The following is a 20,318-nucleotide window of genomic DNA, read 5'->3' as shown; positions in this document are numbered from 1 at the left end:
CTCTCCAAGCTGGGAGAGTGGGCATCCAAATGGCAAATGAAGTTCAATGTAAGCAAGTGTAATGTGATGCATGTTGGGGCAAAAAAAACCCAACTTCAAGTATAACTTAATGGGATCTGAGCTGGCAGTGACCGAACAAGAAAGAGCTCTTGGGATTGTGATGGGCACCTCGATGAAAATGTCCACCCAGTGTAAAGCCGCTGTAAAGAAGGCAAACTCCATGTTAGGCATTCTAAGAAAAGGAATTGAGAATAAAACAGCCATTATCATACTGCCCTTATACAAATCTATGGTGTACAGTTCTGGTCACCACACCTAAAAAAGGATATTATAGAGCTGGTAAAAGTGCAGAAAAGGGCAACTAAAATGATGAAGGGGCTGGAGCATCTCCCCTATGAGGGAGGGTTACATCAACTGGGATTGTTTAGCTTGGAAAAAAGGAGGCTAAGGGGAGACATGATAGAGGTGTACAAAATTATGCATGGCATGGAGAATGTGGATAGGGAGACATTTTTCTTCCTCTCTCAAAATATTAGAACCCAGGGTTATCCCATTAAGCTGATTGGTGGGAGATCCAGGACAAATTAAAGGAAATACTTCTTCACACAGCACATAGTTAAGTTATGGAACTCACTACCATAAGATGTAGTGATGGCCACCAATTTGGATGGCTCTAAAAGGGGTTGGATAAATTCCTGGATGTGAAGGCTATCAATGGCTACTAGCCCTGATGGTTGTGTGCTATCTCCAGTATTTGAGGCAGTACGCCTGTGTGCATCAGTTGCTGGGGAACATGGGCGGGAGGGTGCTGTTGCACCATGTTCTGCTTTTTGATCCCTCGCCAATGGCTGGTTGGCCACTGTGTGAACAGAGTGCTGGACTAGATGGACCCTTGGTCTGATCCAGCCTGACACTTCTTATGTTCTTACATTAGATATGATCTCTGCATCAACCCACTGCTAATACCAGGTGTCACTGCTAATGTATTCTAGACTAGCTGTACCCTGCCACGCGTTGCTGTGGCTCAGTCTGGTTAAATTGAAAAGAAAGAAAAGACAAAGTGGATGTTTCTAATATGTTTAATTTCACAATGCCTGTGGATATACAGTATTTTTAGTTGTTCCATTGTCTGTGTAGATATAGAGATTGTCTGGTTTGCCGACTCTAGAACACGCAACATATAATTGTCCATGTGAAAAGCAATCTGTGTCTAGATCTAAACCGCACAATTCTAAAGATTGTCCCTGAGCTTTGTTGATGGTGATTGCAAATGCCAATCGAATTGGGAATTGCAATCTCTTAAATTGAAATGGCATATCTGTTGGAATCATAGGAATGCGAGGAATGAGGACATCTTCACCTTTGAAAGGTCCTGTCAAGATTGTTGCTTCTATGACCTATAAGAGCAAATAGGAGAGAACATGCAAATAGGAGAGGAAGCAGAGGCAGTGGATTGGCCTACTTGTTGGCGATGTCACAATGATCAGCAGGACTGGATTTGAGGAGGCCTATTTCTTCGATTTTAAGACAAACTTTTGACCCCATATAGAACATAGTTACATAACAACGCTCGCGTATTCGAATGCAACGTTGTGTCAAAATTTCAAAGCAATCAGTGAAGAACTTTCGGAGATATAACGTCTGTTTCGAACGAACATTTACATTTTTATTTATATAGACTAGCTGTACCCTGCCACGCATTGCTGTGGCTCAGTCTGGTTAAATTGAAAAGAAAGAAAAGACAAAGCGGATGTTTCTAATATGTTTAATTTCACAATGCTTGTGGATATACAATATTTTTAGTTGTTCCATTGTCTGTGTAGATATAGAGATTGTCTGGTTTGCCAACTCTAGAACACGCAACATATAATTGTCCATGTGAGAAGCAATCTGTGTCTAGATCTAAACCGCACAATTCTAAAGATTGTCCCTGAGCTTTGTTGATGGTGATTGCAAACGCCAATCGAATTGGGAATTGCAATCTCTTAAATTGAAATGGCATATCTGTTGAAATCATAGGAATGCGAGGAATGAGGACATCTTCACCTTTGAAAGGTCCTGTCAAGATTGATCTCCGACTACAACAATTGCCACTTCGTCTATAGTTGGAGCATTGAATCTTCGCACATGTTCTCCAGCAGGCGTTTTGTCAGCATGAATAACAATCTTGTGTGTATCAGATGGCATCATGTCAATTGCTGTTTTGAACAAATGTACTAAATTGTTTTTTTCGTGAAGTAGCTGTTGCAGTTTTGAAACGATGGACCTTTTTATGCCGGTATAAATTCCGCAGCGTGCATTCAATTCATCATTGCCATCACCAATGAAGTACATTTGTAGGAATTTATGTTGACTATCTTGAAACGGAAAGAAGGAGCCGGCTTTATGATAAATTTGTCCTTTGACTTTGAAAGTTGGCATAAATGGAGCTGTGATGATTTCTGCACCGAACGACATCATTTGGAAGCATGAGTTGTATTTCCTGATGTTAGATAGGAAATGCTTTGATTCTGCGGTATATCCGGCAAGCAAAGTTTGTAATGGCTCTGGTGGTTCTCCAAGTTGAGGCAGTTTAATTTTTCCAGCAGCACAACACATTCCTTTTGTTTCTCCATTAAATTTAAGAGCCTTGCATCTTCCTCAGTCTGATTTGCAATTTCTCGTCGCAGTGCTTCCGCTCCACGAGTACGATGACCTAAGTGTGATCTTCTGCGAGGCATTATTTGGATGAAGTAAAGCAGATTGTTTGGTTTTTTTAAAAGGATGTTTTTACGGTGAGGGGGTTAGTGGAAACTCCTGGAAGTTACCTTTCTTCAGAACGTGTAACTGTCACAGGTGTGACATCTATATTCACTCAGCCAATTGTGAGAAAACATGCAAATAGGAGAGGAGGCAGAGGCAGTGGATTGGCCTACTGGTTGGTGATGTCACAATGATCAGCAGGACTGGTTTTGAGGAGGCCTATTTCTTCGAGTTTAAGACAAACCTTTGACCCCATATAGAACATAGTTACATAACAATGCTCGCGTATTCGAATGCAACGTTGTGTCAAAATTTCAAAGCAATCGGTGAAGAACTTTCGGAGATATAACGTCTGTTTTGAACGGACATTTACGTTTTTTTTTATATAGACTAGCTGTACCCTGCCACGCGTTGTTGTGGCTCAGTCTGGTTAAATTGAAAAGAAAGAAAAGACAAAGCGGATGTTTCTAATATGTTTAATTTCACAATGCTTGTGGATATACAATATTTTTAGTTGTTCCATTGTCTGTGTAGATATAGAGATTGTCTGGTTTGCCGACTCTAGAACACGCAACATATAATTGTCCGTGTGAGAAGCAATCTGTGTCTAGATCTAAACCGCACAATTCTAAAGATTGGCCCTGAGCTTTGTTGATGGTGATTGCAAACGCCAATCGAATTGGGAATTGCAATCTCTTAAATTGAAATGGCATATCTGTTGGAATCATAGGAATGCGAGGAATGAGGACATCTTCACCTTTGAAAGGTCCTGTCAAGATTGTTCCTTCTATGACGTTGCTCAGTAATTTTTTTACTGCAAGCCGCGTGCCGTTGCAAAGTTTTGGCTGGTTGATATTTCGCAACATGATAATTGGCAGGCCGATTTTCAATTGCAGTACATGCGGTGGCATCCCTGGCAGATCGAGTGAATTCAAAAATTCTGTTGGATAAATAACCGCTTCATCTGCTTCCACAACAGTGTCGATGGACTTGTATGTGACTGCCTCGCTTTGAATGTTAGATTGAATAATATTGTTAAGTTTGTAGACGTTTTTGTTCTTGGCCGCAAGAACAGCTCGTTCACTCAGCCAATCGTGGTTCTTATAATTGGTTTGAATATTTGGAAATACTTTTTCAACCAATTCTTCTTTTGACGTCACTAAATTACAGAAGTTATGAGGTAATAAAATTCGTCCTGAGGTCAGATCAACCGGCACCTTTCCGTTCCCAATTTCCAGTAATTGACGTGAGATTATCTCAGCTGATCGATCGTTTTGCAGCTGGACATGCATATTTGTAGTTAATTTTAACGTCTTTACGTGTCGCCACAAAGTAGAGTATTTCAGGCAAGCATTTATTTTGTCCGCTGGTGTCGATCGAGGAATTGCAGGTAATGTTTGCCTGAAATCTCCTGCAAGCAATATTAATGTGTTCCCAAATGGTCTGATGTTTCCACGCAAATCTTGCAATGATCTATTAAGAGCCTCGAGTGATTTTTTGTGTGCCATTGTGCATTCATCCCAAACAATAAGTTTGCATTTTTGTAATATTTTTCCCATGCCGGATGCTTTGGAAATGTTGCACGTGGGAGTTTCAATGAATTGTATGTTTAATGGCAATTTCAAAGCGGAATGAGCAGTTCTTCCACCAGGTAGCAATGTCGCAGCTATTCCGGACAACACAAGAGCTAAGGCTGTGTCATTTTGGGATCGAATTGCTGCCAGAATCAATCTAATTAGGAATGTTTTACCACTTCCTCCTGGCGCATCTAAGAAGAAGATTTCTCCAATCCCGTTATTGATGGTTTTCATTATTTGATCGTAAATGCGTTTTTGCTCAAGCGTTAGCTTAGGAATATTTGATTGCACATACGACAAAAGATAATCCGTGTTGTAATTTTGTTCACGATGCAATTCTACATCGAACGAAGCAGCAACAGTTCGATTCGGTGATGGCATTCCCAATTGATTGAGAACTTTGTTTGCGATTTCTAAGCACAAATCTTCAATCATTATCAACGCTTCGTTGTAGATTTCTGGTGTGAAATCCATGTTAATATTTGAATTTTCTTTGCGTATTTGACGGAGAATATCTTCAGCCATGTCCGATTTATATTTCTCCCTTAACTCTGTTGGAGATGAAGGAGAGCAGGCGGTCAATATGATTGCAAACAATGCACGAATTTGATTTGGATGTGACGTGTTGCACGCGTCATTAATGCATACATCCCAGTGTCGGTCGTTCTCCAATAAATTCAGAGCTTGACTTGCACTGCGGAAAATGGCATGTGTAACGCCGTTGACAATTCTCAATTGATGGAAAGACGTTGGACCGGGCACATTTACCAACAGCATGCAAAGAAAGAAGCATTCATCTTGATTGGGATGCATGGTGTACAGTCTGCCTATCGTTTCTTTGAATATGCCAGGTTGTCCGTCGACTCGATCTGAAGCTGTAGAACGCGATTGCCGTGCTCGCAATCGTGCATCCTCAAGTCTGGCTGAAAGTTGCTTGCCTGGTTCCTTGGCACGTATTTGAGGCATTCTTTTTCTTTTTTTCTCGTTTGCTGATGCCCGTTTTTCCTCAGTCTGATTTGCAATTTCTCGTCGCAGTGCTTCCGCTCTGCGAGTACGACGACCTAAGTGTGATCTTCTGTGAGGCATTATTTGGATGAAGTAAAGCAAATTGTTTGGTTTTTTAAAAAGGATGTTTTTACGGTGAGGAGGTTAGCGGAAACTCCTGGCAGTTACCTTTCTTCAGAACGTGTAACTGTCACAGGTGTGACATCTATATTCACTCAGCCAATTGTGAGAGAACATGCAAATAAGAGAGAAGGCAGAGGCAGTGGATTGGCCTACTGGTTGGCGATGTCACAATGATCAGCAGGACTGGTTTTGAGGAGGCCTATTTCTTCGATTTTAAGACAAACTTTTGTCCCCATATAGAACATAGTTACATAACAACGCTCGCGTATTCGAATGCAACGTTGGGTCAAAATTTCAAAGCAATCGGTGAAGAACTTTCGGAGATATAACGTCTGTTTCAAACGAACATTTACATTTTTATTTATATAGATTATATTCAGTGGGTCAAGTCTCTTTGAAATAACCAGAGAGCATTTTATGTTCTAATAATTTATGAGTCAATTTTTATTTTTATTTTTGCTGAAGTTGCTAAAATGTTTGGCTTACATTCCTAGGTGGCTGTGCAATGACACACTTTGTGGGTAGGATTAATGTTCTCATAATTCACTCTTTTATTTGCAGAAATCATGGTTCCGACAGAAATCCAAAGGAGAATATCAAAATAGCAGCCATAATGAGCAGATGTGGTGGTGGTTTGCAGTGTCTTTCCTTTGTGTTCCCACATGAACACTTCTAAATCTGGCCAGCTCACTGATTCTGCAAACTGATAGTTATAAAGAATTCAAATGGGCTTATGCAATGACTATGCATACCAAAAGCATAACAATTCTTTGTTAACAACAACAACAACAACAACAGGGAATACAAAAAACTCTAACACTGCTATACTATAGTTGCAAAGAATAGAGCATACTCTGCGGCGTTTCATAGATGTAAATCGAGACACTTACATTTATATTACACCCTGTCTCTCACATCAAGCATTATTGCCAGAGCCTATTTCCCTGTTTATACCTTGCTGAAGGTTCTTCTCAATTGCTACAGGCTGGATTCATTTCCTGTGGTATAGCTTGACCTGAAGTGATTTAAAAGCAAAGAGAATGTTTTGTTCTTTTGGTTAAACCTACACCAGAACAACATGATTTCCCTACAACCAGTTCAAAATTAATATCACTAGCTGTGGCTTGGGAAGAGAAGATTCCCCCTGTTTCACTCCATCTTTGTTCTGTAACTTTACTCTGCTGGCCATTTCACTATTCCTGGGCCTAATTTACACCAAGCAGGATATTCCACTACGAAAGCGGTATATAAAAGGCAGGAACCACACTGCTGCTTTATAGCGGTATTGAAGTGCACTGACACCTGTTGGGGCCCATTGACACATACCATATACCGCTTTCATACCATTTTCACAGTGCTATATTCTTCTTGGTGTAGACGTGTCATGGGCTCCAACAGTTGTCAGTGCACTTCAGTACCACTATAAAGCAGTAGTGTAGATCCTGCAGTGCACTTCAATACCGCTATAAAGCTGTCGTGTGGCTTCTGCCTTTTATATACCACTTTCATACCGCTTTCATAGTGGAATATCCTGCTGGGTGTAGATGAGCCCCTGAATTCCAGCTTAACTAGGAAAGTTACTGGAATGGATAGTTTGCCATAACTTTCCATTCCTTCAGCCCCCCCCTTTTATTTTTGAAAAACTTTTGCTGAGTACTCAACAGCCAAGGTAAGTCCAAAAAAAAGTTTATGTTATTTGAACAGGAAAAGAGAGATAAAGAAGATAAAGTTCCTTTGCTTCTATCTAAGGCACTAACAAATGTTTTTCTGTATATTTTTAGTGATTGGGCCACTGACGAATACTTAACAGGTTGAAACATGTATGGCCAAAGTCTAATGAGCACTGTTTTCATTCCATCATTTTAGTTGTTAATGTGTAGGAGCGTGGTTTGAAAGTATTAATAATTCAATTTTACATGTACTAAATTTTAATTTACACGTATATAGGGTGACCATATGAAAAGGAGGACAGGACTCCTGTATCTTTAACAGTTATATTGAAAAAGGAATTTCTGCAGGTGTCATTTGTATATATGGAGAACCTGGTGAAATTCCCTCTTCATCACAGCAGTTAAAGCTGCAGGTGCCCTGCCCTCTTTTAAATCTGGTCACTGTAGTATAGCTCCTGCAGCTTTAACTGTTGTGATGAAGAAGAAATTTCACCAGGTGCTGCATGCATACAAATGACATCTGCTGAAATTCCCTTTTCTATGCAAATGTTAAAGATATAGGAGCCCTGTCCTCCTTTCCATATGGTCACCCTACTCATATATCCTTAACTTTATTCCTTTTAATCATCTAAAAAAAAAGCACATTACAATGGAGGGTTTCTAATGCACTGGTTCTATTTATTTATTTATTTATTTATTTGTTATATTTTTATACCACCCAATAGCCAAAGCTCTCTTTAAGAAATAAGACCAGATAATCAAAATCTGGGAAGAAAATTAGATGAGGAGAATGCAGCAGATGAAACAACCGTCTGTGCACTTCTTCATTGCCTTAGTGCAGGTGCGGAAGAGGCAAGTCTCATCTGCCTACCATTAACGTCTATATGCTCATGCAAAATGACTGAAACATGGCCACTCTAGCAATTAACACTAACAAGGATTTGAAAATACATCCTCAAAACCTCCCTAAAGGCAAAATAAGGATGCAACTGAGAGAGTTAGCAGAAAATCAGGCTTCTCCCAGATGAATAAGAACATATTGAGCATACATAACAAATGCTCTTAAAATGCATTTCTTTTGCACTTTAATCCTCAGTATAATCTTCAAAATAATCAGGACATTGAAACTTCTTGTTAGTCTTGTCCCCTTTACAGAGGTTCCCCCACCAGTAGAGTATGAAATTATGCACACGAGAGTAGCTATGCTCTCTGCAAAGAGATATTATTATATAGCTACATTACAGCAAGAGCCCCAGTTTATCTATCACTTTGCCTAACAATTAGTCTAGCGCTGGCTGGCTCAATTCCTCTAATGTACGTTTGATTCTTAAAGATTAACACTATGGAACCGTAGAGATAGCATTTTCATGGAGTAGGGGCATTCGTAGTCTCCAAACAGGGGTATTGCTATATACTTAAAATATTTGGGGCTCAGGCCCATGGGACCCAAATCTGCATAAAATTTCCCTATGTTATTTATTTATTTATTACATTTCTATACCACCCAATAGCCAAAGCTCTCTGGGTGGCTCACAAAGAAAAAGTTGGTTTATACCTCTATATATGTTGATTTGTATCTATATATACAAATAGAGGTAATTACTAGTGTTAGCATAGGTGCCTCCATTTTCTAAAGGAAGCTATGAAGTAGCCATTATACAGCTGGCGAAGTGTCACGTATGCGAGAGTGTCTCCTTGAGTGTCTCCTTGTGTCTGTCTTATCTAACGAAAACAGAGAGCCTAGGCTCCAGTGCAAAAGTTAGCTTACAGTAGAGCAGAGGTTAGGTTACAGTGGTTGTTTAGTGAAGATTAGGAAGACCGTTATGCTCCAGTGTTACGTTCTGATTGGCTCATGCTGCTACTGAGAACTGCCCCTTGCAGGCTTCAAATGCTGTGCTGAATTCCCTATTCTTTGTCTGACTGCTCGCCTTCAAGAGACCAGGCCTTGATTACTAATCAATAAAGCGCTTTTGAACCCTCTGTCGCTGGAAGTGTGGAGTCGTGCTTAGGGGCTGATTGGATCACGTCCCTGGGTGAAGAACATTTATCTAACACTAGGATGCATTTACGTTCACAGGAGGCAAAACCAGCCAATTATTTTCCTCTCTAAATAATGTCAAATAAAACAATTCTTCAATTAATTTGCCCTCTCCATCAAAACTAATGAATCTCCCCTAAATTTAACTGAATGCGGGGAGAGATTTTTGAGGGGAGGAGACCGCTAACCCCTCCCTCTCTAGCTGCAATGTCCCAACTCAAAGAGAAACATATTGCTTCAAAAGTAATTAATAGATGTAATGAAGTTGCACAATTAGATTACTGTTGTGCTATACACTGAAAAGAGCACGTAAGATTTAATCGATACCAACTGATGTGTTTTGCAACATATCCAGGATAATGTACTATATTATCCCGAGGCAATTAAAAATGCTTTCCCACACATGGTTAATAAACTCACCAAACTACTTGCTCTGCAACCTGCTTACTGGCAAAGGTAGTTTGAAGTGGCTTTCTTGTTCATCTGTGATCATCACTAGACATCGTTAGGTATTATTGTGGCTGGCACATTAGTTATATTGCTACATCCTATTTACAGCCTTATGTGATCCGTAGGTTAAGAAAACAACCTGTGAGTTTCTCATAGTCCCACACAGAAGACCCACTTTCCTAAGCTGCCTCCAATGGGGAGTATTCATGGAAACACATTGAAAATAGCTTTGAGCTTTTCTCCACTTTTTCCTGAAATTGGCTTTGGTCCATCAGCTGTACACTAAGCTGAAAAAAGCAGGCTACATACCCCTCCCAAACCAAGGGCTTTCACTGATCACACTGAAATTTAAAATCTGCTTTACTTCGGGGTGGGATGGGCAGAGTCCCACCAACAAAATGAACAGTTCTGGTCACCACACCTAAAAAAGGATATTATGGAGCTGGAAAAAGTGCAGAAAAGGGCAACTAAAACAATTAAGGGGCTGGAGCATCTCCCCTATGAGGGAAGGTTACATCAACTGGGATTGTTTAGCTTGGAAAAAAGAGGCTAAGGGGAGACATGATAGAGGTGTACAAAATTATGCATGGTATGGGGAATGTGGATAGGGAGACATTTTCTCCCTCTCTGAAAATACTAGAACCCAGGATCATCCCATGAAGCTGATTGGTAGGAGATCCAGGATAAATAAAAGGAAGTACTTCTTCACACAGCACATAGTTAAATTATGGAACTCACTACCACAAGGTGTAGTGATGTCCACCGGTTTGGATCGCTTTAAAAAAGGGGGGTTGGATAGATTCCTGGAGGAGAAGGCTATCAATGGCTACTAGCCCTGTGCTATCTCCAGTATTCGAGGCTGTAAGCCTGTGTGCACCAGTTGCTGGGGAACATGGGTGGGAGGGTGCTGTTGCACCATGTCCTACTTGTTCATCCCTGGCCGATGATGATGATGATTTGCATTTGCATTTGCATTTTTATACCGCCCAATAGCTGAAGCTCCCTTGGTGGTTCACAAAAACTAAAACCATTCGAAGTATAAAACAAACGGTATAAAAACATGATATAAAATACACATTAAAAACTGATTAAAAACATCCCGTACATGATTAAAACTTCTTTAAAACATCCTAAAATCATCCTAAAAACATTCTAAAAATTCACTGGATAGGCCTGCTGGAACAGATCAGTCTTTATTGTTTTTTTAAATTCTAAAAGACTGTCATGTTGACGAATCTGCTCCGGCAGGCCATTCCACAGTCTGGGAGCAGCAGAAGAGAAGGTCCTCTGGGTAACAATTGTTAATCTAGTTTTTGCTAGCTGAAGTAGATTCTTCCCAGAGGACCTGAGTGTGCAGGGCGGATTGTATGGGAGAAGGCGATCCCGCACGTAGCCTGGACCCAAACCATGTAGGGCTTTAAAGGTAATAACCAGCACTTTGTACTTTGCCCGGAAACTAATTGGCAGCCAGTGAAGAGATTTTTAAAACTGGTGTAATGTGGTCGGCCACTGTGTGAACAGAGTGTTGGACTAGATGGACCCTTGGTCTGATCCAGCATCAGGGCACTTCTTATGTTCTTAACAATTGCATGCTGACTCATTGGGAGGACTTATGTTATTTGGATTACTATTCAGAATACCTGCCAAGAACTGTTGAACATAATGTAATAATGTGAAAGCTTCTTGATCAACATCAGGGGAATGATGTGGCCACGAAGTTTCCATGTATTTTCTTATCATTGATCTTAATTATGGTGATATCTGATCAATGGACATGTTATTTTTTGGTTTTAAAATTTCAAAGCTCACTTATTTCAAATTCTGGTTTCCTCTGACATTCTACAATGTGATACCATTAGATTAGATATATCCAATAATTTCCCTTTCTTATTTGGGAAGATATGGATTCTGTTTCCTATTTAAATTATAGTTTTCAAGGAGATTTTCTTTATTGATTATTTTACTCCCTGGGCCAAGTACAATATCAACAATGCATTTTTTGCTGAAGAGAAAATGTGGTTTCTAAAGTGCTAAGGTAATTACAAAAGGTCTTGCATTCATCCTGAAACATTACTCAATATACAAGTACACTAATAACTACCTATAAAGTTAGGTGTGGTATTTAGATTAACTTTTAGTTTAGATTTTAGTTTCCCACAAATTCTCAGAAAATAGTTCTAAAATAAAGTAAAACAGAGAAACTCTCAATGCCAAACCAGTGAAGGTAACTAAATGCTGACTGTTACAGTAGCAAGTGCAGGAGGGCTGGAAGAGTGATGGGAGGTGTGGCCTGCTGCTTCAGCTGACTGGGTTTGTTTGCCCCACCCATCTGTGCAGGTATTTTAGCCTGGAGAGCTCTGGAAGAAAGTGGAGGGCTGGAAGAGTGATGGGAGGTGTGGCCTGCTGCTTCAGCTGACTGGGTTTGTTTGCCCCACCCATCTGTGCAGGTATTTTAGCCTGGAGAGCTCTGGAAGAAAGTGGAGGGCTGGAAGAGTGATGGGAGGTGTGGCCTGCTGCTTCAGCTGACTGGGTTTGTTTGCCCCACCCATCTGTGCAGGTATTTTAGCCTGGAGAGCTCTGGAAGAAAGTGGAGGGCTGGAAGAGTGATGGGAGGTGTGGCCTGCTGCTTCAGCTGACTGGGTTTGTTTGCCCCACCCATCTGTGCAGGTATTTTAGCCTGGAGAGCTCTGGAAGAAAGTGGAGGGCTGGAAGAGTGATGGGAGGTGTGGCCTGCTGCTTCAGCTGACTGGGTTTGTTTGCCCCACCCATCTGTGCAGGTATTTTAGCCTGGAGAGCTCTGGAAGAAAGTGGAGGGCTGGAAGAGTGATGGGAGGTGTGGCCTGCTGCTTCAGCTGACTGGGTTTGTTTGCCCCACCCATCTGTGCAGGTATTTTAGCCTGGAGAGCTCTGGAGGCGCGAGCCGAAGGGCGAGAGCAAAAGGGCTCTCGGCCTGAGGCTCTCTGCCGTGGGCAGGAAGCTAGTCATCTTGCTTTGGGAGAAGAATTGAAGAATTGGAGAGTGTCATGCCCACCCTCTCCACTGAAAGACCCAAGGCAGCCTGCAACCCAACATCTGTACCTTCCGGGGAGAGGAGAGCTGCCTGCCTGCCTGCCTGCCTGCCTGTTTGTTGTTGTTTTCTGGGGTTTCTAAAATATGTGCCTAGGAGGGAGGATACAGAGCCGGGAGGGGGGATCTGAGGGGGCCCCAATTAGTGTAGTGACGGGTAGGGGGAGATATGGTGTTGTGAGGAGGATGTGCCAGGTAAGGGGAACACGGCCCAGACAATTAATGGCTGTGCCATGTTCCGGTCCTCCTTGCACCCGCAGGTTTGTTGGTTGCTCTATCAGCCAGCCCTCGGGCCTCCAGATGCTGCTTTTAAATGCCAGATCGGTGCATAATAAGATCTCCCTCATCCACGACTTAATTGTGGATGAGGCAGCCGATCTGGCATGTATAACCGAGACCTGGGTGGGTGAGCAGGGAGGAGTCAGTCTCTCCCAGCTATGCCCACCGGGGTACCTGGTTCAGCATCAGGGTAGACCTGAGGGCCGGGGAGGGGGGGTTGCTGTGGTCTATAGGAATTCTATCTCCCTCTGCAGGCTCCCTGTCCATGTGACTACTGGTCTGGAGTGTTTGCACCTTGTGTTGGGTCAGCGGGACAGATTAGGGATTCTGTTGGTGTACCGCCCACCCTGCTGCTCAACAGACTCCCTAGGTGAGCTGACGGAGGTGGTCTCGGCTGCAATGCTGAGATCCCCCAGACTGTTGGTTCTGGGGGATGTCAACATTCATGCCGAGGGTGCCTTATCCGGGGCGGCTCAGGATTTCATGGTCTCCATGACAACCATGGGACTGTCCCAACATGTCATCGGCCCAACACATGTAGCGGGGCACACTCTTGACCTGGTTTTTCACAACTGGACACGGAGATGGTGATCTGGAATTGGGGGACCTTACATCAGTCCCTTTGTCATGGTCGGATCACTGCTTGCTGAGGTTTAGACTTACAGCAGCTTTTCCCCTCTGCAAGGGTGGGGGACCTATTAAGATGGTCCGCCCCCGGAGACTAATGGATCCGGATGGTTTCCAAAGGGCTCTGGGGAGTTTTCCGGCTGATAGGGCTGGCTCTCCTGTCGAAACCCTGGTTGATCTGTGGAATGCAGAAATGACCCGGGCAGTTGACAGGATTGCTCCCGAGCGCCCTCTCCTGAGTAGAGCTCGTACGGCTCCGTGGTATACCCCAGAGCTGAGAGCGATGAAACAAAATAGGAGAAGGCTTGAGGGCAGGTGGAGACGAACTCCTAGTGGATGCAATCAAATATTGGTAAGTGCCTATAGTAAGGCATATTCAGGGGCACTGAGGGCAGCAAAAAACCAATACTTTGCTGCCACTATTAAATCTTCAATTTGCCGCCCAGCGGAGCTTTTTAGAGTTGTCCGGGGGCTATTACATGCTGGTCCCAAGGACACGGTAGAATCATCTGAGGCCCGCTGTAATGAATTTGCTAGGCACTTCCAGAATAAAATCTTTTGCATCCACCAGGACTTAGACTCCAGTGTTATAGCAGGTGAATCTAGTGAGGTGTCCAGAGTACAGTCTTGTCCTGTAATCTTGGATGAGTTTCAGTTGGTACAGCTCGAGGATGTGGACAAGGTGCTTGGACAGGTCCGCGCAACCACCTCTGTACTGGATCCTTGCCCCTCTTGGCTAATAAAAGCGAGTAGGGATGGAACAGCCGGCTGGGCCAAGGAGGTGATTAATGCCTCTCTACGAGAGGGAGTGGTCCCAGACCATCTGAAAGAGGCGGTAGTGAGACCACTTCTGAAGAAAACTTCCTTGGACCCGGAAAATCTTAGTAACTACAGGCGGGTAGCAAATGTTCCATTCCTGGGCAAGGTCCTTGAGCGGGTGGTGGCGGGCCAGCTCCAGACACTCTTGGATGAGACTGATTATCTGGATCCATTTCAGTTGGGTTTCAGGCCCGGCTTTGGCACGGAAACAGCCTTGGTCGCCCTGTATGATGACCTATGTCGGGAGAAGGACAGGGGGAGTGTGACTTTGTTGATTCTCCTTGATCTCTCAGCGGCTTTCGATACCATCGACCATGGTATCCTTCTGGAACGTCTGGCTGAGTTGGGAGTGGGGGGCACTGCATTGCAGTGGTTCCGCTCCTACTTAGCAGGACGGCTCCAGAAGGTGGTGCTTGGGGGACATTGCTCGGCCCCGTGGACTCTTCAGTATGGAGTTCCGCAGGGATCGGTCTTGTCCCCCATGCTGTTTAACATGTACATGAAACCGTTGGGTGCGGTCATCCGGAGTTTTGGAGTGCGCTGTCATCAGTACGCTGATGACACGCAGCTCTACTGCTCCTTTGCATCCTCATCAGGTGTGGCTGTGGATGTGCTGAACCGGTGCTTGGCTGCGACAATGGACTGGATGAGGGCTAATAAACTGAGGCTCAATCCAGACAAGACTGAGATGCTGCTGGTGGGTGGTTCCTCTGATCGGATGGGGGGTGTTCAACCGGTTCTGGATGGGGTTGCACTCCCCCTGAAGGAGCAGGTTCGTAGCTTGGGGGTTCTCCTAGAACCATCTTTGTCACTTGAGGCTCAGGTGGCCTCGGTGGCACGGAGTGCTTTCTACCAACTTCGGTTGGTGGCCCAGCTACGCCCCTATCTGGACAGGGATAACCTAGCTTCAGTTGTCCATACTCTGGTAACTTCCAAATTAGATTACTGCAATGCCCTCTACATGGGGCTGCCTTTGAAGACGGTCCGGAAGCTGCAGCTTGTGCAAAATGCAGCGGCCAGATTGATAGCTGGAACAGGGAGGTTTGAGCATGTAACACAGATTCTGGCCCGCTTGCATTGGCTGCCTATATGCTTCCGAGCCCAATTCAAGGTGCTGGTCTTAACCTATAAAGCCCTACATGGCTTGGGACCACAATACCTGATGGAACGCCTCTCCCGACATGAACCTACCCGTACACTGCGCTCAACATCTAAGGTCCTCCTCCGAGTGCCTACTCCAAGGGAAGCTCGGAGGATGGCAACAAGGGAGAGGGCCTTTTCAGTGGTGGCCCCCCGACTGTGGAATGATCTCCCCGATGAGGCTCGCCTGGCGCCAACATTGTTATCTTTTCGGCGCCAGGTCAAGACTTTTCTCTTCTCCCAGGCATTTTTAACAGCATTTTAACAGCATTTAACAACGTTAAGTTTGTTTTTAATGGACCCCACAATTGTTGTTTTTAAATGGATACTGTTGTTTTTATACTGTTTTATGTGTGTGTGTGTGTTTTTAAATTGTATACTTTTAATGTTTACTATTCTTAAATGTTGTGAGCCGCCCAGAGAGCTTCGGCTGTGGGGCGGTATATAAATGTAATTAAATAAATAAATAAATAAATTATGTCAGCTCTTATCTTGAATGCCCTGACATAAGCAATAAAGATTGTATAGGGGACTGATATAGAGACTCCTGTCACAATTGTGAAATTCTACCTATTGGTAAATTTGGTGGTATGGTGGGAAATGTGGTGATAACAGAGAAGGCTGAGAGTTGGGCAAAGCTACCACCTATTTTCAATCACTAGAGATCTGAAGGTTGCCAAAAAACATAATGAGCCTTGGTACCATCTAGCTATGGCTTTAGGAGAACAAAATGAAGCGGGACATAGGCTGATAGAATTCTGCCAGGACAACTCACTGTGCATAACAAACACTCCCTTCCAACAACCGAAAAGATGGCTTTATACATGGACCTCACCAGATGGCCGACATCGAAATCAGATTGACTACATCGTTTGCAGCCAAAGGTGGCAGACATCTATACAGACGGTAAAAACAAGACCTGGAGCTGGCTGTAGTTCAGATCACGAACTTCTTATTGCACAATTTAGAATCAAACTAAAGAGAATAGGGAAGACCCACAGATCAGTTAGATATGAGCTTACTAATATTCCTAATGAATATGCAGTGGAAGTGAAGAATAGATTTAAGGGACTAGATTTAGTAGATAGGGTTCCGGAAGAACTATGGACAGAAGTTTGCAACATTGTCCAAGAGGTGGCAACAAAAAACGTCCCAAAGAAAAAGAAAACCAAGAAGGCAAGATGGCTGTCTGCTGAGACACTGGAAGTAGCCCAAGAAAGAAGGAAAGCAAAAGGCAACAGTGATAGGGGGAGATATGCCCAATTAAATGCAAAATTCCAGAGGTTAGCCAGAAGAGATAAAGAATTATTTTTAAACAAGCAATGTGCGGAAGTGGAAGAAGACAATGCAATAGGAAGGACAAGAGACCTCTTCCAGAAAATTAGAAACATCGGAGGTAAATTCCAGGCAAAAATGGGTATGATCAAAAACAAAGATGGCAAGGACCTAACAGAAACAGAAGAGATCAAGAAAAGGTGGCAAGAATATACGGAAGATCTGTATAGGAAGGATAATAATATCGGGGATAGCTCAGACGGTGTGGTCAATGAGTTAGAGCCAGACATCCTGAAGAGTGAGGTTGAATGGGCCTTAAGAAGCATTGCTAATAACAAGGCAGCTGGAGATGACGGTATCCCAGCTGAACTGTTTAAAATATTGCAAGATGATGCTGTCAAGGTGATGCATGCCATATGCCAGCAAAATTGGAAAACACAAGAATGGCCATCAGACTGGAAAAAATCAACTTATATCCCCATACCAAAAAAGGGAAACACTAAAGAATGTTCAAACTATCGGACAGTGGCACTTATTTCACATGCCAGCAAGGTAATGCTCAAGATCCTGCAAGGTAGACTCCAGCAATTCATGGAGCGAGAATTGCCAGATGTACAAGCTGGGTTTAGAAAAGGCAGAGGAACTAGAAACCAAATTGCCAATATCTGCTGGATAATGGAGAAAGCCAGGGAGTTCCAGAAAAATATCTATTTCTGTTTTATTGACTATTCTAAAGCCTTTGACTGTGTGGATCATAACAAACTGTGGCAAGTTCTTGGTGGTATGGGGATACTAAGTCATCTTGTCTGCCTCCTGAGGAATCTGTATAACAAACAAGTAGCAACGGTAAGAACAGATCACGGAACAACGGACTGGTTTAAGATTGGGAAAGGAGTACGGCAGGGTTGTATACTCTCACCTTACCTATTCAACTTGTATGCAGATCACATCATGCGACGTGCTGGGCTTGACGAATCCAGGATGGAGTTAAAAGGTCCGCATAGTTAAAGCAATGGTATTCCCCGTAGTAACATATGGCTGCGAGAGCTGGACTATAAGGAAAGCTGAGCGAAGGAAGATAGATGCTTTTGAACTTTGGTGTTGGAGGAAAATTCTGAGAGTGCTTTGGACTGCAAGAAGATCAAACCAGTCCATACTCCAGGAAATAAAGCCAGACTGCTCACTTGAGGGAATGGTACTAAAGGCAAAACTGAAGTACTTTGGTCACATAATGAGAAGACAGGACACCCTGAAGAAGATGCTGATGCTAGGGAAAGTGGAAGGCAAAAGGAAGAGGGGCCGACCAAGGGCAAGATGGATGGATGATATTCTGGAGGTGACAGACTTGACCTTGGGGGAGCTAGGGGTGGTGACAGCCGACAGAAAGCTCTGGCATGGGCTGGTCCATGAAGTCACGAAGAGTCGGAAGCGACTGAACAAATAAACAACAACCATAAATGGGTCTACTATTCTCCAATAGTCAATAAAACAGAAATAGATGTTTTTCTGGAACTCCCTGGCTTTCTCCATTATCCAGCGGATATTGGCAATTTGGTCTCTAGTTCCTCTGCCTTTTCTAAACCCAGCTTGTACATCTGGCAATTCTCGCTCCATGAATTGCTGGAGTCTACCTTGCAGGATCTTGAGCATTACCTTACTGGCATGTGAAATAAGTGCCACTGTTCCGGAAAGTGCTACCGGGCTGGGAGGCCACATGGAGAAAGCCCTGCATGGCTATGATTGGGTGCGAGGCTTTTAAAAAGCAAGGGAAAGTCCCTCAACAATCTCATAAGGTAAATTTAAATAAGCAGAAAAGCCCCCACCGCCTAAAACTTATCTGAAGTTATTCTGTTTCCACCAAAAGCAGCAGAAAATCACCCCACACATTTTTGTGGGAGGCGGAATGAAAATGTGGGGTGGGTGGGTGTGGCTGATTTTTGGGTCGCTTCAGGAAATATTGGTCTGCCTCAGGGACTTTGCAATGTAAGCAAAATGCTTTGTACAGGGCATGGATGGACCAATGTCTTCCATTTTGGGTAGTGAAATGGGTTACACTGTGATTTGCTGAGGATTCACATGATTAAAATGGTCAGCAGCCTTCAGCATCTCTACTTTTTCTTCTTTGAACATTCTGTGCACTTTAATTTTGTAAATTGTCAGAAGGGTGAGAGATAGACAAAGCTACCTCATGGGGTTTTAATTTTGGTCAGGCACTATTTCCATAGCGGTAAAAACATTCAGAAAAATCATAAATCCAATACCAATGGGAAAAGTCATGAAGTTGAGCAAAGTTTCGAGTTCTCCAGAGCTCTTTATCAGGATGGGTATAGTTATGTGTCAATCATGTACCCAGAGCTACTAGCAAGTGTAAGAAATTAAACAGGAATAAGGAAAGACAAACTGAAGGTTGTCTCTGGAGAGGCCACCAGTGAGGGAGGAAGCAGCAGCCAGGCACCTCTCCACCGTGCCTGGGTCCAGCTCCAGCTGAGAGCCCCCTCCCTCCTGCTGTCAACTTTAACTGCTGAACTTTGCAACTAAGATTGTAGTGCCTGAATTTGCTTTCCTTTTCCCCCTTTTCCTCCTCCCTCCCAATCCCCTTTCCTTTTGTGTCATGTCTTTTAGATTGTAAGCCTGTGGGCAGGGACTGTCAAGAAATACTTTTGTAAGCCGCTGTGAGAGCCTTTTGGCTGAATGGTGGCATAAAAATCCTTAAATAAAATAAATAAATAAATAAATAAGGTTGCTTGGGGGGTGTATTAAAGATGAAGAACCCTAAGAAGGGAGAGTAGGGGCCATGAGAAGTTGCCCTTCAACAGTTAGCACCTGGACAGCAGACTCAGCAGGCACACAACCTCACCTGGTCACAGTGGCCATGTATGGACGACAGTTTAGTCAATGGAGAGGAAATAGTCCACTTGACGGACGGCAAAACGACGGGCCGCCTTTGGGTGACACGGAAGTGCCGCTCAGAAGCGCCTCCTCTCTGTTGACTCATCGTCTCTCCCCTCCATCTGTAGCCCCTCCCCACCAAATGGTGGTGCTATTGATACCTTACCTTATCAGTGGCACCATGATGTGGGGAGAAGCGGAGAGGCTCCTGGTGAACAGGAGACAGGGCTGGAGGAAGAAGTCCTGATGCATCCCTGTCTCCTGTTGACAGAAGGGAGTCATGCACCGTCGTTGCTAGGCAACTGATGCCTCCTTCACTGGAGTGGGGAATCGAGCACCCTGACACACAAGGGGACTGGCCCTGAGCTTCCCTGCCACAGAAGCAGGAGGCTTGGGTGCAGTCTCCTCACATGTCGGGGTGCTTGATTCCCCACTTTGGCAAAGGAGACATAATTGGCGACTCACGTCACCCCTCTGAGCAATGACATGGCTCAGCGATGACATGTCCATCAGCGTTGGGCCCATGCCAACAGAGAAGGGTGAGGAGCTGCCCCTTCTCTGTTCCCATGGGCCCAACACCGATGGACACGTCGCCGAGGGTGATGGTCTCTGGTGTGA

The sequence above is a fragment of the Elgaria multicarinata genome, chromosome 6, assembly GCF_023053635.1.
Source record: "Elgaria multicarinata webbii isolate HBS135686 ecotype San Diego chromosome 6, rElgMul1.1.pri, whole genome shotgun sequence".
Taxonomy (NCBI): Eukaryota; Metazoa; Chordata; class Lepidosauria; order Squamata; family Anguidae; genus Elgaria; species Elgaria multicarinata.
This window is presented reverse-complemented; position numbering follows the sequence as displayed.